Source organism: Balaenoptera borealis, assembly GCF_965194805.1.
Source record: "Balaenoptera borealis genome assembly, chromosome: 12".
Taxonomy (NCBI): domain Eukaryota; kingdom Metazoa; phylum Chordata; class Mammalia; order Artiodactyla; family Balaenopteridae; genus Balaenoptera; species Balaenoptera borealis.
The window spans coordinates 6,897,467-6,923,867 of NC_138869.1; the positions used below are offsets into that span (position 1 = coordinate 6,897,467).

Genomic DNA, 26,401 nt, shown 5'->3' on the forward strand with positions numbered 1-26,401 from the left:
CTAAATATCGATAGACAGGAGATTCACCCAGTGTGTTAGGGGCAGTGGAATATTATACAGCACTGAAAGGAAATGCAAACCAGCTGCAGACTGACATGGGTGCGCTCATCAATGCAAATAGGAACATTTATAGGGTGTTTGTTTAGGTCAAGTTCAAATACAGCCCAAACGACATAACAGTTTAGGGATGTACCCAGAGGTAGTCACCCTTTTAAGGAAAACTGGAGAGATGCTGCAACTGGGGAGGGGCCTGGGAGAGGACTTCTGGATCTGGAAGGCCCTGTCTTTCACAATCGCCCCTTCTGGCATTTTCACAAAATGGGAATCAGCCACTGGGCTCATGTCACATTCTCTCCTGCTGGCTTAACATTTTTGCAATGGGTGTAACCTGCTTGTTTTATTATTAGTCACCAGCCACAGGCGACAGCATTCCTATCAGGCCCACATTGCTTCCACGGTGGTGCCGTGGCCTCTGGTACCCAGCCTAGCAGGAGTCAATGACTGTGTGAGATCCAGGAATCTCTGGGCTCTCATTGGCTGGACTGGCTCAGGGCTTTCTCGGCTGAGAGCCAATCACTGATGAGCTTGATGAAGTCCCCTTATGTCTGTTGGGGCTTTTACAGAGAACATGCTTTAAGAATGTGTGCTGTTATCTGACAGTATCTGAGTTGAAAGTAGAAAAAATCAACTTCAAATCCAAGAATGCAAATTTACCCGCCCTGTCGGGGTCATTCATGGATTCCTCTCCAGCATCTGGCAATGGACCCCAGTTTCCAATTAGAGGTTCACCACCCCCAGCCAGGCTTTTGGGAGAGCATATGACCTGGGCTGAGCCAATCAGCACAGCCCATTCCTCTGGCTGCAGTGATTGGTCCAGGCCTGAGCATCTGACTTAAACCCCTCCAACTGGAGAGAACCTTACCACCAGTGGAGTATTGCTTCATTTTGTCTGGACTTGAAGGGTTGTGGGCCAGAGCTGCTGGGAATTTTGGTCACCAGGAGAGGTGCTTTTGGTGGAAAATGGAGGAGAGGGGAGGAGAGCTCAGAGACAAGGGGGGAGAAACTTGTTCCTGGAGACATTTGAGTACGTGGATCCAGCTATGCTTGAAGTCCTCCCTTTTTTGGCTTACGCCTCTTTGAGTCAAGTGTTCTGTGACTTGCAGCAGGAAGTCCAGACCGGCACCCTTCCCCAGCTCATCAGTGACACCTCCCGAGCCAGAAACCCAGGAGTCACCCCTGCCCCTCTCTCCCCAGCTCCCAGCATCACACCAGCCTGTGTGGTCTCTCTCCTCAGTACCTCTGCAATCCTACCACGTCCTCATGTCACCACCCTCATCCGAACTCCATCATCTCCCACCTGGACTCTAGTACCAGCCTCCTCAGCACTTCCCACTAAAATCCTCCAGCAGCTCCCCACAGCTCTCAGAATAAACACTGAATGCTTTCGATAGCCCACCGGGCCTCGTCAAATCCTGTCCTTCCACAGCCCTTCCTTCAAAGGAGTCCTCAGCTTTGTGTGCTCAGCCGGCAGCCGAGGGGCACTGCGGGCCGTGTGTATGGGCAGTTCAACAGTCACCCGAAATAACTACTTCCAGCCTGGGTCACATCGCCTGAGGTCTAAAGGTTGGAACGTGGAAGGTGAAACTTCTCTCTAGGCTGCACAGAGAGCCCCGGGGTCCTGAGCTCAGCCTCTGGCCCAGCCTTGGGAGGGGGACAGGCTGAGTGGGCCACAGGGTGCTGGCCTTGGTCAGTGTGGAAAATAGTCGCCTTGGGGCTCTGACTGAGGGGGAGCAGGGAGGTCTGCAGTTACCAGAGGGCAGGGCCGGAACCCAAGAAGGAGTCGCCTCTCTGTGCGAGGAAGACTTTTCTCTCCACACCTAATAGCCCAGTTTCTGGCTCCTTCTTCCAGGTTCAGCTGGGGCAGGAGGATCCAGGCTCGTCCACTCAGGGAAGGGTGTTCTGGGCCCTGTCCCCTGGCATCACTATGGCCAAGTGCGGCCCAGGGGTCTCAGAGTTGCATCAGGAAACACAGAGCCTGCTGGGCCGTGGCTCTGGACTGGGAGGCCTAGATTGAAGGGCTTGGGACCCTGGGGTGGGAGTGAGCACGGGGCTCACACAAGCTGCCTGGTGGGACAGAGAGAGCCTGGATTTGGACCCAAGCTCAGCTCTGAGTCTCAGCGGTGTGGTGGAGAGGGCTGCAAGAGACATGGTCGTACCAGAGCTTCATAAAGTGTATGACACCATGACTATTTTAGTCTTTACCATTATTCCAGAAAGCTTCAGCCAGGACGAGGGGGCCCTCAGCCACTTTGCTGCTGGGGGGATACTGGGTCTTGCTGGAGTGATCCTGCATTTGTAGCCACTGTGCTCCGTTGCTGGCTGGGGGGCAGCTCAGATGGAGGGGGTGGGCGGTCACCCGCTCTGCTTAGAGCGGGAGATCTGAGTGATGCGTTCCCATGGCCGCCACGAGCGTCATTACCCTAAACTCCTTGGCACCCAAGGACTGGTCGGGTGGAGCCCTGTCAGGTAACTGGAGGTCATTTGGAGCCTCAGAGGCCAAGGTTCATTATTTAGAGATGTGTTTCCCCTCCCCACATTCCTAGAAGGGGAGGCTTCCAGGAATTATCGGAAATTCCTGTCCCTTAACAAGGCATTGTGCTAAGGGTCCAGCCACCAACTCTGTGGACCCGGGTAACCAGAGGACTTGGGGTTAGATTAAAGGGTAACAATGAATGAAGGATGGATGAATGAATGAACAAAAAAAGAGCTGGAAGAAAACATAGGTAGCTTACTACGTCTATCTTAGAATGGAGAAAGCCTTTCTAAGCACAAAGGAAAATACTGGAAAGTTTTTCTACATCAAACTTTACAAGTTCTACATGTAAAAAATATATATATACAGAAACAAAGTTAAAACAGAGGTGTCTGCTGTATGTACTTGGTAGACAAAGGGCCAGCACTACTACTATACAGAGAAGTCTTAAAAATTATTAAGATGAACGCCTCAAGAATGAAAGTGAATGAAGGACATGTACATGGAGTTCTCAGAAGACACACAAATGGCTGGTAAACATTTACAAAGGCAATCAGCTTCAAACAACAGGACAACATCTTCCCCTGGCAGACATATCATAAGCATTTACAAATGTACACACCCTTCGACCTTGCAACTTCTGTGAGGTGGACAAATGTCCCAAGATACAGATTCAAGAATATTCTTCAAATCATTTTTCATGATAAAAAAATTGGAAATGATCAGTGGAGGATCAGATCAACTGTGGTTATAGCAGATAGTGGAATACTGGGCAGCTCTTGACAGTGATTGTGTAGATACATGTTTTGTTGTAGAAAATGGCCGCAATATATCATATAAAAATGTAGCAGAAAAAGTGTTCATTAGAATTTGATCGTGGGTATACATATATACATTCATTCGTGCAACTACTTATATGTATAAAACAAAAGAGGTTGGAAGAGGTTCTCTTGTGAAGGTGGATTTGCTGGTGCTGAATGTTTTATTATGTGTGTTTCCTAACTTGTTTATTAAAATCAGAGTCAGCCTCTCCCATTTCACAGATGGGAAAACTGAGGCTTGGAGTAAGCAAGAAACCTGCTGGGACCAGGCCTCCCGTCTCTGGGCTGCTCCAGTAGGGAAACGGCTCTGAGACCCTTCAGCCTAGTTTTCCAGCCCGCTAGGGAGGTCCCAGCCCCTGAACGGAGTGCCCCTGGCCTCCTTGCTCTCCCCCCTGCCAGGAGAGCTGGCCTGATTGCAAGGCTGGGCCAAGTCTTGTCTAGGGTGGCCAGAACTTTTCAGAAGTGCCAGAAATTTCATCACACCAAGCGGAGGGATGGGCGGGGGTGAGTCACGAATGAGCTAGGCCACAGGAGGTAGGGGCTGACCATTCCCAGAAGGGAGGCGTTAGGCTGGGCAGCTTTCCTGGAATGAGCAGACAGCTTGGGAAAGTGTGAGTGAGAGAAAAATTGTAATGGCTTCCCCCACCTCCTCTCTCTGCATACCCGACTCCACGTGCATCAGCCCCTCCAGCCACTCTGCCAGGGGGGCGCCCGGTCCCTGTTCATACCCTTGGGGATGGGGAACCCACTGCCTGACTGCAAGGTGCTTCCCTCCTGCCTCGGGAAGGGCAGGGAGAGCGTGTCAACTCGAGTCAGACTGCTCTGGGCTGGGGCCCTAGCTATGCCACCGAGTCTCAGTTTCTTTGTCTGTGAGATGGGGGTAGTAATATCCAGTCCCTCTAGGATTGTTTTGAGGATTGAATGAATTAATCAGTGTAGGGTGTCTATTAAAGTGTATGATGAACAGATACGAGTTTATTTTTCCTTTATTTCAGGCAAAGCATCCTTGGGGATCATAAAAAACTGATCCCTGATGGCTCAGGGATCCAAAGGGATCCTGGTGGCTAACTAACCCGGCGTCCAAAGTGGGCCTGGGAAATGCCGGTAGGTAATGTCGCCACAGTGAAACTCAGGCTATTAGCCAAGGCTCTTGGGTGCAAGTAATAAAAGCCCAATTTAGATTGGCTGAAGCCCCAAAGGGAATTTAGTGGCCCCTGGAACTGAAAGGGGTGGGCTGGCTTCAGGCCTTACAGACTCACAGCTTACTGCATTTGAGAGCTCCTTTCTCTTTTAGGTGAAGGTCCGGGCCAGGTACAGTGGCTCCATGATGCTCAGGGATGCCTTCCACCCAAGTGTGACTTCCACCTGGTAGTCGAGGCGGTGCTGCAGCTCCGTGCCCACCCCGGGCCATCGCTTCAGCCAGCAGGAAGCAGAAAGGGAGGGAGGGGCCACACCACTTTTGCTCCCATTCAGTGGTTCACATTTTCACTGTCCTACCTGGGTGCTGGAGAGGCTGGGAATGTAGTCTTTAGCCAGGCAGCCGTGGGTCTGTGTCACGTTTCTGTAGTTGTGTTTCTTACACGAAGAGTGGGGGATGGCTGGTCATGTCTGCCCCGGGTAGCCCAGCATCCACAGGGGATGGGAGGGCCAGGAGGTGGGGACGTTTTCAGTGCACGATCAGCTTTTCATTGGGTTGAAAAGCAGGAGGCCGGGGCTACGGACAGGAGCGTGCGTGGGGTGGGCGAAGAGGCTGGAGAGGTGGGTGGAGTCCAGACCAGAGAGGACCTGAATTGCGTTCCCAGGACTGCCTGTGTGCCCACAGATCTGAGCTCCATTCACGCCACCTGCCAGCTGTTGCCCTCGGCCACCCCTTGGGCCTGGGGTGTGTCTACTGCGGCCCACACCTGGGGGGCAGGGCCAGCACAGACCCTGGGACTCAGGGCCGTCTGAGCAGGGGATGCCAGGGCCTGGCACGAGGCATCGTGGGCTCCAGGTGGGAGGGACACAGTTGGAAGAAGGGTAGAGGGAGGCGGGGCTTTCCACACTTGGCAGCAGCTCCAGGCAACTGGGGCTTAAAAAATACTGATGCCCAGCTGCGTCCTCTGGAGACTCAGCTTGACCTGTTCTGGAGTCGGGTGTAGATGCCCCCGGGTGATTCTAGAAGACGGACTTGTCCTACAGCTGAGGTCTGGGTGGTGCTGCCAAGGGGCTTGTTGGGCAGAAGTCTGACAGGCAGTGCCACCCCTGGGTGAGGAGCACCTCTGTCTGAAAATCACTGCCCATCCACTCTGAAAGTCTGTCCCGTAGTTATGGAATATTCTCGAGTCTGGCTGGGCCCAGACACTCACTTTCCGTGCTGCCCAGCCATGGCGGCTACATCGGATGCTGAATGTGTGGCCAGAGCGATGATGGAGCCGGCCCAGTGCAGAGCTCACCCCCGGACAAAGGGGGGCCCCTTGGCCCCCAGAAGCAGCAGCAGGCCAAGTCCCGGCAGGGAGGTCAGGCCCACCATTCAAGGAGCTAGCTGCCCCCATGCTGCCGGCACCCAGGTGTGCAGGGAGATGGGGGCTCCATGCTGGCTCAAGTTGGTCTAGGTCGTGTGCCATTAGGAACAACAGACATTTAACTGAGGGCTCATCACCTGCCAGACCCGCTCTAAGAATCTCCAAAACAATCATAGGAGACAGGAAATATTTTATAGATGAGTCCACTGAGGGCAGAGGGCTAAAGCCACCGTGAACATCACACAGGGGCACGTGGCTTTAAACCAACCATTTGGCTACAGAGCCCATGCGTCTAAACCCTACGCTACTGTCGTGTGGGTTATTGTCAGTCTCATTTCTCAGATGCCGGAAGAGGCACAGTGACCTCCTCCTGGCTACCCAGCGAGGATGCAGACCCAGGAAGCCCGGCGGGCCTCCTCCGCTCCACCCGGGCTGGCTGGGGGTGCAGGTGGGCCCCGCACCCGCCAGCCCTGGCGCCTCGATGCCCGGGAGGCTGCCGAGATGTCACCGATGTAACCCGGCTGCCCACCCTGAGCATTCTGTCTTGGCCTTATCGGCCCGGAACTCCCTCCAACCGTGTCTTGGCCGGGCCCCCGGCCCCAAATTCCTGGTGGGTGATGTGCACTCCATCTGCGATAACAGCTCTGGCAGGGCTCCGAGGGGGCGGCTGCCTTGGTGCATCTCCAGCTCAGATAACAGGGAAGTATCTCCACTTTCTCTCCTGGAAAGCTGGCCAGGCCTTGGGGGCGGGCTGGAAGGTGAGGCCAAATCTCGGCTTGGACACCTGGGGCAGGAAGGGAGCGCACTGGAGGGCAGAGAGTTGCCCAGGCTCACGTGAGGCAAAGCCTGGTGCCTTCCACAAGTCATGACAGGAGGAAGGATTCAATCTACCACTCACTCAGTCATCAGATGCTTACTGAGCTCGCCCCTGGGGCCAAGCCCTGTTCAAAGTACTCTTGGATTTCAGTTCAGTTAATCTTCCCAACAATCCCACCAGATTGGCCCTGATGTCATTCAGCTCATTTTACAGTTGAGGCAATCAAGACCCAGGGAAGTCAAGCAACTTGCCCAAGGTCACACAGCTGGTGCGTGGTGGTGGAGTTCTTGCCAGGCTATCTTACCTACAGTCACTTATAAATGAATTTTAAAAAGGCCGCTAGTGACAAGTACTCTGAGGAGTAGAGAGGGGAGAGAGTGACCGAGGGAGGGGCAGTTGCTATCTCTGCTGGGGTCTCAGGGAGGGCTCTCTGGGGTGGTGACATTGCACCTGTATCTAATCAAGGATGAGCCAGCCATGGGGACCTGGGGGAAGGGCATTCCAGGCAGAGGGAACAGCAAGTGCAGACGCCCCGAGGGAGAACAAGCTCCAGTGGGGAAAAGGGCCCGGAGAGGAAGGGCCTGGCACAGTTACACAGAAAGCCGGGGTAGCCTGGCCCCAGGCTCTCAGTGCAGGCTTTGCCCCTCCGTCTCATCGTGGCTCCTCCGCGGCCAGCCCTGTCTGAGCCCCTGGGCACTTTGTGGCTTCACCACCTCCCAGCTGTGTGACCCCAGGCAGGTGGCTTCCCCTCTCTTTGCTTTTGCTCTTCACTGCCTCACCCCAGTCCTGGGCTCCGGAGGCCCCCGGCATGGGGGTGGGGCACACTCTGGGCCCACGGCTGCTGCTCTTATGTGAGGTGGCAGCCGCTGGGCCATGTGTCTCCTGGCAGGGATGGAAGGGGCTCCCAGAGGTCCTGGGCTAGGCCTCAGGTCCTGGAGAATGTGGCCCCAGGACTGCGGGAGACACAGAGACTAAGGACAGAGTCGGAGGGAAATGCAGAGACCAAGGACAGAGTAAGACAGAGAGACAGACTGCCGTCAAAACTGAGATGGAGACCCAGAGGGAGACACAGAGCAGGAGAGACAGGGTGGGTGAAGAGTGAGACGCTCCAGAGAGACAGGGAGACATGGGCCATCTGAAGCGGACACCGAGAGCTACAAAGAGATGTCGATTCACAGCAGCAAAGAGAGATCAAGACGGAGTGGCTAAGAGATAACAAGAGAAAAAGTTGTGAGTGCTCTAAATGCCCCTGAATTGTACACTTTCAATGGTGAATTTTACACTATGTGAATTTTACTACATCAAGGAGAGACAGAAGGTGGCAAAGAGAGAGACAGAGATGGAAGGACAGAGTCCTGGGATCCCGACTCTCTTGGGACCCTAAGATGGTGGTGGGGAAGGGACCAGGGTGTGGGTCCCTGTGCCAGAGTCCAGGCTTGCAGGGCCCAGTGGGTTTGGGGTCAGTCCCCCTTTCACCGGGTCTGCTCTGGTGCCAAATGTTTGCCCTGGTCTGGCAGTGCCTGATTTTGGTTGTGTGGGTTTTGGGATGGGGTTCTGAGCCCTTGGCCTGCAGAAAGCATCTGGGAGGTAGCCTGTTCCCTGTAGGTCCTCTTACCAGGCACAGGCTCCAAGGCTGCCAAACCTGGTGAGTGGGGACCCGACGATGACCCATCCTGCCTCTGCTCTGGGGGTGAGAGTTATGGTACTTAACGTTTTGAGCTGAGAGCCTGGAGTGTTCACTGCCTGTTGGGCCCTGTGCCGAGGGCACAACATGGGGTTCTCCATGGCTCCCCACCAACAGCCCAGGGTTAATATGCCCAAGAGATGAGGAGGCTGGGCTCAGAGAGGTCAAGGGCCTTGGTTGAGGTCACACAGTGGCCACAGGCAGATGTGGAGGTTAAGGAAAGGACAAACCTAGGCTGGAGGCTGGGACCCGGTGCCAGCAGGCCGGGGTCTGGGGGAGGGGTGTGGGAGTCCCCCGGGCAGGCAGCAAGGGGATGGGAGGCGGCCAAGCTGGGATTCCCTCAGGCCAGTGTTACTCCTAAGCCCCTCAGGCCCTCCCAACGTGGCCGGGCCCATCTTCCCGGCGGGGACACTGAGGCCCAGGCTGGCTGAGGTTCCGGGCCAAAGAACGCTGAGGGCAGCAGGGCGGGGGCTGGGGCTCCGCGTTTAGACGGGGCGACGAGGGGGTGCGGCGAGGGGGGCGCGCCACGGGGGCGCGGGGCTCGGGGCGCACGCGCGGCGCGGCCACGTCCGGCCCCGGGTGCGCGGCTGGGCGAGGAGCGTCGGCGCCGGCACGGCCCCCTCCCCGGCCGCGGCTGAGACCCCGCCCCGGAGGTGGAGGGGGCAGGGCGGGCAGGGGGCCCGGCGCCGGCTCAGCCCGCCCCTCGACCCGCCCCGCCCCGCCTCGCGCCGCCCCGCGCCGCCGCGGGACTCCCGAGCTCTAGACGCGCCGACGGCGGGGCGGACGGACTAGCGGACAGAAGCGCCCGCGGCGGGACGAGCGGAGCGCAGCGCGGTGAGTGCACGCGGACCTCGGCCCGCGCCGCGGGCTCCACGCCCCCGGGCCGGCCGTGGGGACGGCGCCCCGGCGGGCAGATGCGACACCCTGGCCGGCGCCCGGCGGGGCGCGAGGTGGCGGAGGGCCCCCACCCGCCCGGGTCCCGCCGCCCCCTCCCTCTTCCGCGCCCCCCCCCCCCCCCCGGCAAGTCCCGAGCCCGGGTCACCGTCCCGGGAGGGAACTGGGCCCTCGGTCGGGCACCGCCGCCGCCGCGCGCTCTCCTCCCCCTCGCGTTCGCCCATCGCAGGCGGCAGAAGTTCCTCAGGCTCCGCGGGGCGGCCCCGCGTCTCCGTCCCGCATCCCCTGTCCAGACCCTTTCGCTCTCACGCACGCCCGGCCCCTCACACTCATCTCTCACACGTCGCTGTTGCGCACGCAGGCTTCACACACACGTGCCTGGCACACGGGCGTCTCCCAGACACGCACGCCTCTATCAGCCCGCCGTCTATGAAACGCGTGTGCCTCGTTAACACACACGCGTGTCTGTCACACACACATATGTCTCTCATGTGTCACACACGTGTCTCACATCACTGGGGCGGCAAACAGACCCCCTCACCCCCCCCCACCGTGAATCTTGCACACAGAGTCGTACACGCCAACAACTTCAGAGTCCTGCGGACCCCGGCCCTCCCCCCTGGGCGGGCACAGTCCTCCGTGCCGTCCTGAGCCGGGTGGGCCCCGAGTCGGGCTGGGGGAGGCTCTGGGCTGAGGCTCCCTTAGGGTGTGGGGCGCACAGGCAGGGGGCTCAGTAGGCAGGGGTGGGCCCAACTCCGGGGACCTCCCCATTCCTCCTCAACCCCTGCCCCCCTGCCTCCTCTCCCCCTTCCCACTCTCCCTGCAGGGGTGCCCTCCCTCCCTTTGCTGTCACAAGGTCTCACCCCACCTCGGTTTGTGACCACCACTTGGGCGGGTCCGAGCCAGCAGGTGTCGCCGTGACAGGCCAGAAATGGAAAGAAAATTTGGGGGGTGGTCATCATCCAGAGCCCCTTGAGTAAAGGTGCCGGTCCAGGGCCCTGCCCGAGCAAGCCCTGATGCCTGGTCCTGGCACGTGTTTGTGGCCGAATCACTGGGGCTCTGAGCCTCACCTTCCCCACGTGCAAATGGGGGTGACCATCCCCACCAGGAGAAAGGGAGGGCCTGGGAACTACTGCCCCCACCCTCCCCTCTTGCGTCCAGCGCCCGCCTGTGTTAAGAGGAGTGGGCAGGGGAGGGATGAAGTCAAAGGCTGTTACCTCCTGCAGGCGCAAACTTGCCAGCCCCTACCGCAGCTGGCTGTGCATGTTTTGTTTGGCTCTTACCATGTTGTTATTATTTTTAAAAAGTTAATTAGCTGCCAGCATTCACAAATTGGCAGCTTTCACAAATTGGCAGCTTTCACATAAAAGTCCGGATTTCCGTCTTCTGAAAAATCACAAGGTCTGGAGCTCAGGACCCACATCCCTGTGAGGTGCCCTTGGCTAGTGCTGCTTTTCTTCTGCCCCTGGGCTGGGGCAGGAGACCATTTGGCCACATTTCCCACCCGGCCTGCGTAGACCTCTGTGTTGGCTGTGCCTGCTGTGTAAACTGGGCTGTTTTTGCAGCAGTGCCCACCCCAAAGTGGACCTAGGGTAGTCTCCTTGCCCATGGCTGGGGAAGCCTTGAGTGAGCCTTGTATGGCCTTAGTGGTGGGAGCCATGAGGGGACCTGGACCACAGGGCCTCTTTGTGACGGTGGCCGGCACTTTCTGCTGGGCTCTGGGGATGGGGGCTGGGGTCCCTGTGGGAGGGAGGCAGGGATCTCAGAGCCAGGCCTCGTCCTTCGCTTTTCTCCCCAGATCCCATCCATGATCCTGCAAGGTCGCAGTCTTACCTCTTTTGAAAGATGGGGAGACTGAGGCCCAGGAAGGGTCTCCCAGCAAACAAAGGACGCAGCTGGGATTTCAACCTAGGTTTTTCTGACTCTAAAACCAAGCTCTTTGCCAGCCTTTCAGTCCACGAGGGGAGGGACTTGGTCTCATTGACCCTGGGCAAATTCCCCAAACCACGTTCACACCTGACAGGCAGTAGGTGCTTAATAAACGCTTGTGGAAGGACTGAGGGCAGTGAAGCTGCCTTCTCAGCAGGGGTCAAGGTGGAGCTCAATTCAGGACCTAAGATGACAGTCTCACATGACCTAGAGGACCACTACGGTTCCATTTGATCTGATCGGCCGGAAAGCCCAGCACACTTTCCTGCTCTGCTTTCGAGTGACTGTGACCCCAAGACCACTGTGGTGAAGACCCCAAGTCCCTGCAGGGCCTCAGGAGGACCACGGTGTGTCCTGTTGGGCGTCAGAATTCTGTGTTTGCCTTGCACGTGGGGCTGTGGGTGGGAGCATTTTTTCCTTCACTCCCTGGCTGGCCTTGGTGGAGGAGGCGCTCTGCAGGGTGGGACTCGGGCCGAGGGACAGGCCCAGCTCCCGCTCGTGCTCCTTGGTGGCCTCTCGTGCTCCTTGGTGGCCTCTCGATGGGTGGCGTGGGGTGGGGCAGCTGCTGAATTATTTTAAGTCCTGGTTCCTGTGACTCTCTGCTCTCTCTGTTTACCACGTGTATGCGGCTGAATTCATGGGATCTGAATGTCCCTGCGATGTGTGGGCCTCCTGGAAGTTTGTTGACTGACTGAACGAGGACCAACCCTATCGGCGGCACATGGGACTTGGGGATGGTGGGCAGCCCCTGGCCTCATTCGTGTACCTCCTGGAGGTTTTCGTTCCTGCTGAGGAGGAAGGTGCTGGGCCTGGCCGCACAGGTGGTGCAGAGGGCCTCTCCCTCCCATCAGTGAGCCTCAGTCTTCCTTTCTGTAAAGTGGGTGCTGTCTGACCACTTTCTGGGGCTCACAGTACTGAAGTGGGTGTTGGGGATGGGAGCAGGGGGTCTGTTGCCTAGGAGGTAGGTGGTGTATCCCCTCTCTGGCTTCTTTTTTTTTTTTAAAGATTCTTGTCTGGAAAGAGCTGATGCTGGTTGAGATTAAGATGAGCAGGGCAGAGGTGGGGGAAGGTGGAAGGTTTTTTTTTTTTTAGCAGAATTATTTATTTATTTATTTATTTATTTTTGGCTGTGTTGGGTCTTCGTTTCTGTGCGAGGGCTTTCTCTAGTTGCGGCGAGCGGGGGCCACTCTTCATCGCGGTGCGCGGGCCTCTCACTATCGCGGCCTCTCTTGTTGCGGAGCACAGGCTCCAGACGCGCAGGCTCAGCAGTCGTGGCCCACGGGCCTAGTTGCTCCACGGCATGTGGGATCCTCCCAGACCAGGGCTCGAACCCGTGTCCCCTGCATTGGCAGGCAGATTCTCAACCACTGCGCCACCAGGGAAGCCCCCCCCCCCTCTGGCTTCTTGAGCTCTGAGCACCTGCCTCCCCACCAACTGAAGGCCCTGCCCTGGGATGTAGTTCCAGCTTGAAGTGGGCAACCCAATCCAGGCAGGAGGGCAGGGCCCTCTGGGAAGGGGATCTCTGAGCTGAGATGGGAGGGTGTGGGCAGAGGGTACAGCTGGTGCAAAGAAAGGACTTTCGGTGGGGCCTGGCTTGGTGTGTGCGAGGGACAGGAAGGGAGGGGGCTGGAGCGGGTGGGGGAGGGGAGGGGGGAGGAGGAGAGAGGTGGGGCAAGACATTTGAAAGCTAAGAGAAGTTTCTCTCCAGGGAGCAATGAGATCTGATTCCCATTTTAAGACACCCTCCCTAGCTGCAAGATCTAGAGGTTGTGGGCCTCCGCAGTGAGGATGTTGGCAGGAGTGTGGAGGCCCCGTCCCGGACCCTGTGCCGGAGGGCAGGTCTCACCCTTGAGAAGCCACAGGTAGGTGGGGAAGCAGGGCTGTGGACAGACGCTTGAGATCCAGGGTGATATGTGCTGGTCAAATAGATGTTGGTGCAGCCGTACAATGGGATGTTATGCAGCTGTAAAAAATGAGGAGGCTCTGATCTTCTGGATCTGTTGAGAGAGGAAAACAGGGTGCTCAGTGGTGTGTAAAATACGCTGCCTCGTGTCAAATAAGACGTAAATCCACGTTTGCTTATAGGCTCATAGGCAAGCACTGAGAGGAAGCACTGGGGCGAGTTGCGGTGGTTACCTGTGGTTACCTGGAGGGCGTGTGCAGGTGGGGACAAGGGCACAAGGTGAGGTGACACTCCCATTGTGTGCCTTCTTATATTTTCTGGATTTTGAGCCGTACCACTATATTGCCTGTTCAGATGTTACATTAAATTCAAAAGCAGTTGGGCAGTTGGTGGGTGACTGTTCATTTGTGAGTTTTAAGTGCAGTGTTTAAGGATGGGTTTTAAGTTCCCTTTACCGACCTTGTTGTTGAACAGACTGACTTCTTCCTGGCGTGGTATACAAAGGTTTCCACTGTGATTAAAATTAGATGGGAACAAAGTCACATTTTGCAAAGTTTGGCAATCGGACAAAAGAAAAAATGCCCCCTTTTTGTCTTCCCCCTTTTCCTGTGGGTGTTTCCTTCTGCTGATTTGACTGCTGGCTTTTCCTGGGGTGGGCACCACAGCACTTAGCATCCCATCCTCAGCCTGTTTCCACAGTCTGCCTGCCAGCCGGACCAGAGCTTAGCGGCAGATCCAGACCCCCGGGGGTCTGTGCAGGTGGCAGCTGGGCACAGGGAAGTCCCCGCTTTGGACACCTGCCAGGCTCAGATCCCACCTCTGCCACTCACAGGCCCTGCTTCCTTCGGGCCAGTGACCTTTTCTGAGCCTCAGTTTCCTCATCTGTCAAATGGGTGTCGTAACCCCTCTCTTAGGGTTGTTGGAAGGAGGAAGTAAGTGATACCTACAGGGTGCTGGTCACTGTTCTTGGGATAAAGCAGTACCAATACGACCTCCGCTGCCCCCACAGAGCTTGCTTGCTGTGGGGAGATGCAGACGGATGCTCACCGTAACGTCAGAGCTGGCCGTGCGCGCCTGGGCTAAAAAGCAGATGGAGCTGGCTGAGACCAGGGTGTGGGTGGGGCTGCTTTAGGTAGGGCATCAGAGGAGGCCCGTGGAGTACGGACACTCAGGCAGAGGGCACAGCACGTGCAGATGACCTGGAGCAGCTGGAGGACAGGACCCCTGTGAGCAAGGAAGGTGGTCAGATCTGGGGGTACAGGAGGGCTTTCAGTTTTATCTTGGGTGTGGTGAGGATTCAGTTCGGGGAGGGGTGAGGTCTTCCTGGGATTTCCGGGATCCCCCCACTCCCCACCACAGCTGCTGGGAGGGGAGCAGGCTGGAGGGTGGCAGCAGCCTGGGGCCTCGATCCGGGCCTTGTGGGGCAGTGGGAGTGGAGTTGCAGCCTCCCTCCTTGAGGGTGGGCAACCCTGGGCAGGGGTTGTGTGGGAGCAGCTGGGAGAGGCTGGCTGGACTCGGGGTTCCTTACACATCAGGGGCCTTGGCCCCTCTCCTTGCACACAGCACTCACAATAGTGTCTGGTGTGGGCCGGCCCATGGTCCCTCCCTGGCCATCCCCAGGGCCCCAGAGACCTATGTAGGCAGTTCTGAAATGCTTCAGTCACAGCTGTCCTGGAGGAGAGCACAGAGGCTCTGGGAGCCTAGGCATGGTCAGGGAGGGCTCCCTGGAGGGGGTGATACTGGCGCTGTGATGTGAAGGTTGAGGGGTGGACAGTGGAAGGAGGATTGGAGGAGGCGGGAAGTAAGGCTGGCCTCGTGCACTGGACCAGACGTGGAGGACCTCATGTCCTGCCCTGAGGGTGGCAGATGGGCAGCCTCAGGGTGTTTCTGAGCAGGGGAGGGGCATGGGCAGAGTGCTGGAGGGGCCCTCTGGCAGCCCAGGTGTGGGAGGTGGGGAGTGGAGGGGCAAGCCGGCAGGCAGGAGGCCTGAGCGGGTGACGGCAGGGAAGCAGGCTCAGAGGGGTGGGCCTGGCTGCAGCTGCACAGCAAGTGAGGAGGAGGGGCTGGGCGGGAGCTAGGTCTGTCCACCTCGAGGTCCTGCCCCGGGCTGGCCGCCCCTGGATTACGGGGTACTGTGGCACGCACGCACCACTAATTCCTCTCCTTTGGGCCGGTCCCTTCCTGGGGCCCATCTGGGGTCAAGCCATGCGTCATTTTGCCCCATTGTCCTCAGGGTTGTTGGAATTTGGAAACATTGCAAAAACGCCTCTGTCTTCTCATATATGGAGATTATTGCAAAGAAAGTGCTGGTTTGGGGAAAGGTTATTTCCTTCCTCGAGGGTGGGGAGCCTGGCTCTTCGGCGGGGGGGAGCGGGGGGAGCTATAATGTGGGCGGCCACGGCGACCCCGCCCGGGTCAGTGTTGGTGAGGAAGTGGTGCCGCCTGCCTGCTGGGGGCGCGGGTGCGGCCGGGGGGTGGGGGGAGCGTCGAGAGCCTCCGCATGGCCAAGAGGGTGGGGGCCGCAGGCACCCATGTGCCCGGGAGTGGATGGCCGCCTGCGGCCACGGGAGGCTTTTGTCTTCAAGCAGACCCTGCTGGCCTCAGGCCATCTCACCTCCCAGGGCCTCAGTTTCCTCATCTGTGCATTGGGGACAGTCCTCCTGGTTCTGCTGTCATTTGGTGCCCAGGAATGGCCTGAAGCGTGGGAAGAGGGTTCTGAGGGGCTGGGTGATGGTGGGGTGAGGACCCCGCCAGGCCAGGGAAGCACCTGCCTGGGCCCAGATGATGGGGGCCTTGGCTTCTCTATCTGTAACATGGGCCTGGTGGTGGTGCCGGCATAGGAGGGGCCTGTGGAAAGCCCCCAGCACGGCTCTTGGCACGTATGCAGTACTTAGTTAACACGTGTTAGCTCGGTTCTGTCAAGGGTCATGCCCCCCTTCTCCGTGATCACTGAGATGCCGTCGTCTGCATCAGGGCTGGCCCTGGGCCTTGTGCTCCGGGCTCACCCATTGTTGATAAGTCTCCCAGAGTTCTTCCTGCCTCAGCCTGGGTCTCTCATCCAGCTGTGTCTGTGATCACCAAGTGAGCTTTTGGCGCTCCAAAAAATTCTGTTCTTAGAGTCTCCCCACAATGGTCTTGACACACGTGCACAACCACACGGTACCCTCCTTGACCTGAAACACACACAGGCACCTGTAAGCACACACACGCACACATGCTCTCTTTCAAGACCACCATGCTTCACTCTGGTTTCCATGTCAACTTTCCGAGTCCTCATGAGCTCAGAGATTAGCCATCCTCCTGGGGGTTCAGTGCTGGCCGAGCTCCTGGGTCCCTCATCTGTTCCCCAGCATATCCTCAGAGCAGATGAATTCAAATGTTGTCCGAACATGGGCACTGCATAGGGGGTCTTGTGCCCTTTTTTGGGAAAAAAAAAAAAAAAGCCAGAGCGTGTTGGCTTCCGCTTGTGCTCAAGCGACCGTTAGCACAATGCCATCACATTTTCTGCTGGATTGCCCCCACCTCCTGTGCCTTTACATTATAGTTAATAGATTTTAAAAAGTTCCTCCCCTGTTTTGCTTACACTTATACTAAAAGGAGGCCGTTTTTCACAACTGTAGATAGACTCAGGATCGCTCGCTCTAAATCAGCGATACCCGTGAGAACAAAGATGACAGCCCCAGTGCAGGACTGAATCCCAGCCCCTGCTGTTCCCTGCCTCTGTCGGCCTTAAGCCCAGTGCTCCTGCCCCCTCTGTGCTGCGAAGGAAGGTTGGCAAGGGTCAGGGAGACGTTCGCTCCACACACGGTTTTCTGCCGTCCTGACTGCGTAAGAGGGTAAAGGGGGATGATTGCTCACCACGGGGCCGCTGGTACTTCTGCCTTCTCCCTGAGGTCTCACCTCACCCCGAGAGGTCATCTCTAGCCCGACGGGGGGGGGACCCTCTAGCTGGTCATTGCACACCTTGCATCTTCTGGGGATCCCTTCCTGCTTTCTGGGCCCCCCTTGGCCCCCTTCCTGCTGGGCGGGGCCACGAGAGGAGACTGCTGTCCCTCCAACAGAGATGTCTTCTCTGAGACCAAGTTCCTGGTTCTCAGGCAGCGGCTGGTCCCCATTCCCACGTGGGGGCGGGGGTGTCCCCTACCCCCCAGCTCTGTGCCCTTCTGGCTGCCTGGGCAGAGCCCTGGAGGGTGAAGGCAGCTTAGCCTGGGCCGTCCTGTGGCCTGGGGTCCATGCTAGTGGGGGACAGGCTGGAGCTCAGGGCCAGGGCTCCAGTGCCGAGAAAAGGGGGCGATGGCGCCTGGCAAGGTGAGGCTGGGCCCAGTCCAGGGAGGAGGTGGGGAACTAGGCCTGCCCAGATGGCAGGGTGCCTTGTAAACTGTAAAGTTCGGCGCCCAGCTGAGCAGTCATTAATGTTACTTCTTGCGGGTCACACCACTGACACCACAGTAATGGCCGGTCAGGCCCTACTTAGCCGCGGGACCTAGCGTGGAGGAAAGTTTGCCCCCGACCTCGTACCACCCCCCCACCTAACATGTTTTCTTTTCTCTTTTTAAATTTTATTTATTTATTTATTTATTTTTGGCTGCGTTGGGTCTTCGTTGCTGCATGTGGGCTTTCTCTGGTTGTGGCGAGCGGGGGCTACTCTTCGTTGTGGTGCACGGGCTTGTCCTTGTGGTGGCTTCTCGTTGCGGAGCACAGGCTCTAGGCACGTGGGCTCCAGTAGTTGTGGCACGTGGGCTCAGTAGTTGTGGCACACAGGCTCTAGAACGCAGGCTCAGTAGTTGTGTTTCACGGGCTTAGTTGCTCCGCGGCATGTGGGGTCTTCCTGGACCAGGGCTCAAACCCGTGTCCCCTGCATTGGCAGGCGGACTCCCAACCACTGCGCCACTAGTCCCCTAACGTGTTTTCTGAGTGCCCGACCTTACACTCTCACAAGTGAGAGAGAATCGTTTAAGGGACTGCTGGGGATGGAAAGGTTGTGGTGACATCACCTGCCTGTCCCCAAGGCAGGACATGCCTGACCCAGGTACACCCCCTCTGCGTGGCTGTGGCTTCCCATGCGTGGGGTGGGAGGAGTGACCCTTCCTTGGCCCCAGACCCCGGGGGGTCCCACAGGGATGGTGGAGCCTGAGCACATGGCCAGGTAGCCCACCACGACCTGGGCTCAGACCCCCATAGTGCTCTCCCTGCTCCTGGCATCAGGAGGGGCCTTCCCATCGCTGTGGGGGAGGGTCTCCCTCATGTGGGCTTATCTGTGTCTGAGGGGGTCCCCGCATGGTCAGTGCAGGGCTGGGGACCCCATGCCACCAAGGCTGCCTCATGCCCCATCTTTTTTTGTCTCTGCTTTTCTCTGTGAGTCTGGGTCATTCTCTCAAAATGACTTAAATGTGCCCACCCTCAACTCACAGTTTCTTCCCACCAGAGATGGTCTGTGTTTTCTTCTAGTTCCAGTTCAAAATCCTGGGGAAGAGCTCTGATTGGCCCAGTTTGGGGTGGGGGAGCTCTAATTGGCTGAGCTGAGGGTGAAGAACTCTGATTGGCCCAGTTTGTTGGGGGAGAGCTCTGATTGGCCCAGCTTGGGCAAACCTCCACACTGGGCCAGTCAGTTGGCTGTGGCTAGGGGTGGGGTCACTTAGTCCTGACAGTGACTGTAGCTCCAGCTGGTCCCTAAGGATGGGCATTGAATGAAGCCGGCTGCCACCCCAGGAGGTGTCCACTGCAGGGACAAAGTTCAGTAACTCCAGAGACTCAGATGTTCTAGGAATCTAGTCAGTGACACATACAACACAGGTGCTACTCTTGCTTCCTCATCACAGCTGTCAGGAGTGTTCTGGTTGCAGGTGATAGAAAGCATGACTTAAGCAAAAATGTCATGGGACTAAAATGTACAATGGCTGGCTTCAGGCTTGGCTGTATCCGTGGGCTCTAGAGATGCCGTGAGGGCTCTGTCTCCATCCTCCATGTTGCTTATTCTCAGGCGGGCTCTGCCATGTGGCAGTCGGGTGGCCCAGCAGCTCCAGGCTCCCTCCCTTAGGCCCAGGGGCTTCACCGTGGGCCTGCGCAACTGGGTTACGGGACATCCCTCACCAGTCATTGTGAAGGAGGAAGGAGCCTCTGATTGGCCATTCTGTGGGCCACGTAGCCTGAAGAGTGGGAAAGCTGGGGTTCTCTTACCAGGAGGAGGGGGCAGAGAGCCACACAGCATCACCAGCCTGCTCTCCATAAATGGCCCCCGCGTTTCTTTCCCCGTCCCCATCTCACATGGCGGACCCAGCCCGAGGGAACGTGAGGATGTCCCAGTGTGAGTAAAGGCAGCTCTTCACCACCTGGGGTAGTTCCTGTTAGAATGGGGAGTTGGAGACTGGGGTTGGGACTGCGGGGTCCTGGCCTCCAGCCCAGCCACACTTAAGTCCAAGTGGTTGGGAACTCCATGTACAGAGCGTGGGGAGGTCAAAAGAGGCAGCCATGAACTCTGAGGAAAGGTTTCCCTGAAGAGGGAATACTGAGCTGGGTTTTTAGGGATGAACAGGAGTTTGCTCAGGGGGCAGAAGGGTGTGCCTGGCAGAGGGAACAAAGGAATGGGCAGACTTGAGGAGCTGTGAAAGATTTAGAGGAGCTAGGGCAGGTCATTTATTTTTTATATTGACTGTGTATCGAATGCCTGTTGTTTGCCCGGTGAGGTGCTGGGGTCTTTACGTCCCCTCCTTGAGTCCTCCCCGTGTTGCTGGGAGGCCATTGTGATTGGGCCCATGAGCAGACGAGAGCGTGTCTGTTCCGGGGTCATGTGCTCTGAGCCGCCCGGCAGCCTGGGGGGAGCTGGGTTCCCATTTGAACCCTGACCTCTGGGGCCCAGGGCTTGATCCCACTTGCTGCCCATTTCTGCTCCGGCTGGGGCGGCTGACGGCCTCGGGGGCCCTACAGTCATGCCACAGCCTGGGCTAGACCCCGCGGTTGGCTGCACACCAGCTGCCCTGCTGGCAGCCTTGAGAAATTCCTAAATTTCAGGGCCGTGCAAATGAAGAGGGGCGCTGGCCTGGCAAAGGCGCGAGAGCGTTGCAGGGCTTCCCCGGCTGAGCAGCGTCCCACGCCTCCGCGAGGCTCCGAGGAGGACACAGAGGGGCTTCTGTCTGAAGGGTGGACGGTGGTGGTTACGGTGTGAGGCTCCCAGCGCAGCCCCTGACTTGCCAGGGGGGCCTTAGGCAAGTTTTTCTCCGTCTTTGAAGGCCCTGCGGGGATGAGTGTTGGTGACACTCACATTTATAACTCATCTCATGTCCTGTGTCAGCCCTGTGCTAGGGCCGTACAAGTTAATCAATCCACCCATCCCCACCCTGCCACCCACCAAAAGCATCTGAGTGCCCACGTGGGCCAGCCCCCGGGTCAGGGCTGAGCAGGAGAGCAGGGTCCCTGCCTCAGTCTCATCCGTGTGAGATGTCAGCTCCTAGCGTGGGGAGGGAACCTGCCAGCCTCAGCCCCAGTGAGCGTCCCGTCTGGTTAGAGAGGAGGTGGCAGCAGAATGCGCCTCTAAGGGCCCTGCGTGAGCCTCGCTGGGGGGATGTTGGCAGGGCTGCCTGCGCTGAGGCCGGACAGGACACGTGATGCCTTAGGCGTTGACGGGCTCCGGTGCAGCTGTGAACCCGGCGGGAGCAGGAAGCAAGTCCTGGGTTCTAGGAAGCAGCGTGGTCTGGGCAGAAGGTCAGGGTCAGGGGCTTCGGGGACTAGGGACCCCCTGCCCCCTGCTGGGGCTGGAGAAGGGACAGGACCCACCAGGTAAGGGCGGCCCGGCATGCATGTGCATGCACACGCAGGCTCACTCTCACACACACTCACACACACATACATGCCTGAACACGCCTCACGTGCACACACCTGCCCACACTCACACAGACTTAGATTTCACATGCGCACAGATGCACTTACACACCCAAACTCCCTCCCCCCCGCCCCCCCGGCCCCCCAGCACTCACACGGACCCGCATGTACACGCACCTCTCCTGCAGGGACCCTTGGTCTTTCAGCTTCCCTTGAAAACACATCTTGTATCCAAAGGAGAAGGAAAAGAGAAAGCAGGAGACGGTCTGCGTGAGCTCAGAGGTAGGGTGAGGATGGGGTCCGGGCCCCGCTCTGGGGACTCCCTCACCTCCTGGAGCGGTTTCTTAGTGTAGATGGACCCCTGGACACAACTCCAGGATCTGGAGAAGGAGTGAGAAGGGGCCGTGCCATGGTTTGTGAGGCTCTGGAGGAAGGATGGACCCCAAAGTTTATCTCCCACCTTTGTCTTCCTTTCAGGGGAGGAATTAAATCCCCCAAAGGCCAGTTTATTCTGTGAGAGGGGTGATGGGTAAACCCATTCTCAGTGCCTGGTACGGAGGGGCCCCTCCCGTAGGGACCTAGTAGATGATCCCCTTTACCAGGAGAAACTTACTTTTCTCAGAGCTTGTAATTACAAAATGTTGAAGTTTATTGAGTAGCATCTACTGAACTGATCACGTAGATTTGTCTTTTAGTGAATTGCATTGATTTGTTGGTATTGCACTACATTTGCATTCCTGAGGTAAACCCTATTTGGACACAATATATTATTATCCCTGTAATATGCTGCCGGGTTCAATTTTCTGCTATTTTACTTAGGGCTTGGCAGCTAGATTCATAAGTGAGCCTGGCCTGTACCTTCCTCTTGTAGTATCCACGTCTGCTTTTGGTATCAGGACTTTCCTAGTCTCATAAAATGGGAGGAGGAGCCACCTTCCTTTTTCTGGGTGTTGGAACAGTTTTTTAATAGGGTGGGAATTATTGTCAGCGCTGACTGTACCATGTCTCGGGTTGGCCTCTGTAGATACTTGGAAATTTCATCCCACAGCGCCCTGTGGGGGGGAACGTGATGCTTCTCGTTGAACAGACGGGGAAGACGGGGCTCACAGAGCCGGAGCCCCTGCTCCGTGGTCAGACAGCAGGTGGCGGCTCCGCTGGGCTGTGAGCGCGGGCCAGTCTGACTCTCCCTGGGCCTGTGCTTTTCACGCTGCTCGCCACGGCGCAAGGATCGTCTGAGATGCTGGCCTGCAGGAGGGCCGTTGCCCTTGCTCTGGGTGTTCTGGGGAGGCTGGGAAGAGCCCTGATGGAGCACCAGGAGAACTTGCCTCGCCCTGCTCCCCATCCGCTGGCCCACCCGCCATCCATGCGTCCGCTTGTCCGCGCGTCCATTACCTGCCCGGTCGGCCAGCCGTCCTTCAGCCATTTGTCCCCATGCCGATGCACCCACCATTAACCCACCTTCCCATCCTCGCCTCCTCCATCTCCTCACCCACCTTTCCGCCCACCCACCTGCCCATCTGTTAGACATTTATCCACAGGCTGGTTACTCATCCAGCCACTTTTCCACCTTCCCGTCCATCTGTCCTCCATCTGCCATCCATTCACTCACCCATTTATCCATGATGGGACCACCACCCATCTGACACCCAACCATCTCTCCATCAACGATCCATCCACGTACCAGTTCACTTAACCATCCGCTGGTCCACCTTCTCCTGCATCTGTCTTCCATGTGATACCCACCCACTCATCTGTCCACTCATCCATGCATCCATTCATCCATCCACCCATCATCCATCCATCCATCCACCCATCATCCATCCGTCCATCCACCCGTCATCCATCCGTCCATCCACCCGTCATCCATCCGTCCATCCACCCGTCATCCATCCGTCCATCCACCCGTCATCCATCCGTCCATCCACCCGTCATCCATCCGTCCATCCACCCATCATCCATCCGTCCATCCATCCATCCATCCATCCATCCATCCATCACATCCAATCGCCCATTCATCCATCTACCTGCCCTTGGGGCTTGGCCTTAAGGTAGGGGGTAGGGTTTGGGTGTGGAGAGATTCAGGAGGGAGGGCACCCTGGTTTGGGAATATGATACAAACCAAGATCAGGAGTTGGGAACCAGAGTCTTCAAGTTTAGCAGGAATTGGGTGTATGGGGGGCGACCGAGGGAAATGGAAAGAAAAGGTGGGAGGGAAAGATAGGTGAGAGCTAGATGGTGAAGGACTTAGAATGCCACCCTTAGGAGTTTTCACTTTATCCTTGGTCCAAGGGTATTCAACCTGGGGTCCATGAGTGAGTTCCAGGGAGTCTGTAAGACCCCTAAAATGATAGGCAACAATTTTTTTTTATATAGGCCCATATATCTGTTAAGACTCTTGGTTGCAAGTGACAGAAAACCTGGTCCAAGTTAGCTTGAGCAAAATGGTCGCTTGAGCAAAAAGTTGCTTGAGCAACTTTGTCATTACAAAGTTCAGCTTTTCAGTTAGCTGCAGGTATGGCTGGATCTAGGTACTCAGCAGCTGTCACTGTGACTCTGTTATCGTGGCTTTTCCTTTTCCCTTTTTTTTTTTTTTGAGTTGACTCCAGCCTCAGACGGTCTCCACCTGACAACAAGATGGCTTCAGGGACCCTCAAGGTTAAATCATCTCTTGTCTGATACAGTGGGAACAAGAGGCCATTTGCCTGATGTCTCACTTGAATTGGGTCTCATGGGCTCAGGTTGGCCTGGTGTCCATCCCTGAGTTAGGCATTGTTGCGAGAGGAATGAGAAACACTGATTGGCCTGACAGTTGAGTGGTGTGGATCCCGGAATGAAATCCAGGGGCCCTTCTTGGAAGGAGGGTGAATGTACGATGGGTGATGAGAAACCACCCCATGTCCACTACTAAGCTTTGTTCACATTTTCCTTTTTTGGTGGACGTGGGTGGATTATCCAAGGGCCAGAGGTGGTAGGGAACCATCAGGATTTCGAGCAGGGTGGGAGGACATCAGACGAGAAGTCCTCGGCAGGCAGGACCACGGGCGAGCTGGATGCCTGTCTGGGGCTGGGTGGAGGGTACTGGGGACGCAGGTGGGGAGAACGGTGAACTCAGCCTTGGCCACAGGCAGGACCGTTTCTCATCACTCTGCTCAAAGAGTGTTTCCTCTCTTCAGAGTCATGACTTGTGGGGAAGGAAAATATCAGCTCCCTCCTGTGCCAAAAGCAACGTTTTCTTTTCTCAAAGGTTGATTATAAGTCACGGACATTCATCTGCGTAATTTTTCACCTGTTTATGTCGATAATGAGATTAGTGATTATATATGCAGGGTCACCTCTCACCCAGGGTTTAAGGAGCTTTTTATTCATTTTACTTATTTTTTCTTTATTGGCTAAGAGAGGGAAGGGAAGGGAACAAGACCTGGCTGTTGTACTGGAAGGACGATTTTCCCAGTGTTTTCATGAGCTCACCCAGGGAGGGTCCCCAGGGGCCCATGAGCATGAGGGCACGGGCCCCCAGCACCCTCTGTGCATTCCACCTGGGCCTGACTGCTGTCAGCACTTTGCAGCCAGGGTTGGCCTGAGACCCGGTGTCCCTGTGCTCTGGACCCAGCCCCCCACCACCCCCTCGGGGGTCTCAGACCAGCCCCCTGTGCCCTCAGCCTTGGCCGCTCTCCCCAGGCTAGACGTGTCTTTTTGCAAACGATGGCATCAATCATTGAGATTTTTGCCCATGAGGAAATGAAGGAAAATAAGTGTTTAACGGTGGAAGCCAGGCTTGATCATTTTTCTTTCGGTGATTTGTGATTGTTTTTCATATCCCTCCCCTCCTATCCATTTCTTCTGCCAAAAAGTCTCTGGCCTCTGCTCTGTTTCCTTTTTCTGGACTATTATAATAGGCTCTTTTCTTTTAAAAGTCTCTGCTCTTGTGAAAAAATACATATAAAAACATACAAAAAGTACATGGAAGTCAGCGTACACCCGCCCCCCATCGCCCTAACCCCAGCACCCTCCCCCCTCCGCTCGTCTTTTCCCCATCTCCCCCCGCAGGTGCCCTACTCCCTCCGTGATGTTAAGGTGTTACCCAGCTCTGCGCTTCCTGTGGCTGGAATCTTCCTCCGCCTTCCTGAGGACTTCCCAGCGTGCTGTGGCCCATTGGTGCACCGCCCCCGCCCCGTTGGAACAGTGTCTACTAAGTCAAGACACTTGCTGCATTCCCTGGGGCCCTGGGCGTGGGTGACTGACTGACCAGTGTCCTCTTCTGACCTTGTCTCCTTCCTTAACTTTCACGGCCCGCGCCCCTTTCCTTCTTGCTGCCCACCTCACCTCCTCCCGCTCCCTTCTTTGTTCCTTGCATGCCGGCCACAGTGGGTCCAGCTGGTTCCTGCCTCAGGGCCTTTGCCCGTGCTATTACCTCTGCCTGGGATGCCTTTCCCAGATCTTTGCACGGCTGCCGCATCTGCGCCAGGCAAGTCTCAGCCGAAGCGTCACCTCCTCGATGAGGGCTTCTCTGCCCGCTCGTGCCAGGGGAGGGCCCCAGGCCCTGTCCTTCACAACCTCCTTACTATCTTCTTACTTACTTGTTATTTGTCTCTTCTCTTCACCAGGATGTTGGCCACACGGGGGTAGGGCCTCTGTGGGTCTTGTTCACCGCCACATCGCAGTACCTGTTGTGGGAACTGGCAGGTAGCAGGTGCGCAATGAATATCGACAAACTGAAGGCCTCTGGCTGTGCTCCCCTGGCCAGGCAGACCTGGCTTCATGTCCGCGCACCACCTTTTACTGATGGTGTGACCGGAGGCAGGTCGTTTATCCTGTCTGGGCCTGAGTTTCCTTATCTGCAGAGCGTGGTTAAATGAAATCAACATCCCTAGAAGCTCTCAGGCCAGTGCTTGGCATCGTGTCGGTGCCGAGGAAGTGATAGTTAATGTGAACCTGATCAACAGCTAAAATCCCTCCTAAGTTTCTGTGCCAAGAACACGTTTATTATTTTTCCCAGTGAATTAGATGACTTCCTCTTATCATACAAGGAGCAGCAGGTCATCCTCTAATTTCCCTTTTGGCCTTGGGTGCCAGGAAGCTTACCATGATGGGGAGGTCTCAGGGGCAGCTCTTGTTTCCTGTTGGGTCTTCAGTGCAGCACTGTTTTTCCTTTCCTCTCTGCTCTTTGATTATTCACTTTTGGCTCCACAGTGCACGTTTTGTTACTTTTTACTGTAGTAAAATATATATAAAACTGACCCTCTTAGCCATTTTTTAGAAATATTAATTTATTTTTGACCGCGTTCGGTCTTTGTCGCTGCGCGCAGGCTTTCTCTAGTTTCGGCGAGCGGGGGCTACTCTTGGTTGCGGTGCGCGGGCTTCTCATTGTGGTGGCTTCTCTTGTTGCGGAGCACGGGCTCTAGGCGTGCACGCTTCAGTAGTTGTGGCACATGGGCTCAGCAGTTGTGGCTTGCAGGCTCTGGATCACAGGCTCAGTAGTTGTGGCGCACGGGCTTCATTGC

General features: G+C 56.7%; 1 protein-coding gene across 4 annotated transcripts in view; it reads left to right on the plus strand.

Annotated features, from left to right (window-relative positions):
• Nucleotides 1-9,049: 9,049 nt before the first annotated feature.
• The window catches only part of FBLN2 (fibulin 2), a 76,569-nt gene continuing 59,217 nt past the window's right edge, over nucleotides 9,050-26,401 (plus strand). For all 4 annotated transcript variants that reach the window (XM_082345196.1, XM_082345197.1, XM_082345198.1 and 1 more), the window contains exon 1: nucleotides 9,050-9,193. The gene's annotated coding sequence lies outside the window, so the exon portion shown is untranslated. The remainder of the gene's footprint in view (nucleotides 9,194-26,401) is intronic.